We start from the raw sequence: 1,252 nt of genomic DNA, 5'->3' as shown, positions 1-1,252 counted from the left end.
TACAAGTGATTTGTACCCGCATAGATTTGTGAAATATGTTTTGTGTTCCATAGCATCTTCTAGACATGACAATGAAGCCATTCCCATGAAGTCTCATAAATATGGTCACCCAAACAATGGCTGCATAACGGCAATACCAGTGAGCATACCAGCATAGATTCGGGGACTCTCACAGGCTTCCACACCTAGAGAGATGAACAACCACAGACAGCTGGTGGCTGTTGAGAGGGGGACATCAGTCTTCTCCAGGGATGAGCCCTTGACAGGATGCATAGTCCCAGTGGTCAGCCCTAAACACATGTATTAGTAAGCAATACTAAATGTACTTGGCAGTGTGTGTGTGTGTGTGTGTGTGTGTGTGTGTGTGTAACTAAAGAAGAGGTCATGAATTTGGGACAGAGTTGGGGGATACACTGGAGGAACTGCAGAGGAAAGAAGAGTGTGGAAATTATATAAACACAGCACTGAAGTACACAATTCTCAAAAATTTTAAATTAAATTTATTTTTAAAAAATTAAATTAAAAAAACCCCAATACTAAGGAAGTACCCCTGCCCCCATGGACCTTACAGGGTAATGACCTTATTAGTACTTTTAATAATACCTTCATTATTTAAGTCTTTACATTGCATAATTTGTCAACATTAAGAGAGAACTAACAAAAAAATGAAATTAAATATTTCCTCTCTCCTATTTTGATTACTTCCATTAAATTATTCTCTCATATCAGTCTTATGTCAATCTTTTAATCCTAGTGTTAATTTTGCTATATATTTTGTGTACAAGTTTTTTTTTCTATTTTTTTAAACGTAGAACAATTCACAAATTTTTGCGTCATCCTTGTGCAGGGGACATGATAATCTTCTCTGTATTGTTCCACTCTTTAATGTATGTGCTGCTGAAGTGAGCACTGTGTGCAAGCTTTAATATGCAAATGGTCTTGGCAAGTTCTCTATGAATGTCATATCACAAGTATGTTCAAAAGGAGAAGTTTAAAAAATCTGAGTCGTTTGCCAAAAAAGAATACTTAGTCAAATAATCAAAGTTATATTTTTGGAGCTGGGCTGTGGTGGTGCATGCCTTTAACCCTTGGGAAGCAGAGGTAGGAAAATCTGCAAGTTCTAGACTAGCCTGGTCTACAGCGTGAACTCCAGGACAGCCAGGGCTACACAGAGAAACCTTGTCTCAAAAACCAAGAAGTTTTATATCTTTATAAAATAGGCAGGAGTCTATAAAAAGTCAAACCACACCCG

At 37.5% G+C, this 1,252-nt stretch overlaps 1 non-coding gene across 1 annotated transcript; it reads right to left on the bottom strand.

Moving 5' to 3' along the window:
- Positions 1-802: 802 nt before the first annotated feature.
- On the bottom strand, positions 803-910 carry LOC132655037 (U6 spliceosomal RNA). The gene has a single exon (XR_009592619.1). It is a non-coding gene; the product is annotated as a U6 spliceosomal RNA (small nuclear RNA).
- Between the last annotated feature and the right edge of the window lie 342 nt (positions 911-1,252).

The sequence above is a fragment of the Meriones unguiculatus genome, chromosome 6 (genome assembly GCF_030254825.1).
Source record: "Meriones unguiculatus strain TT.TT164.6M chromosome 6, Bangor_MerUng_6.1, whole genome shotgun sequence".
Lineage (NCBI taxonomy): Eukaryota > Metazoa > Chordata > Mammalia > Rodentia > Muridae > Meriones > Meriones unguiculatus.
This window is presented reverse-complemented; position numbering and strand designations above follow the sequence as displayed.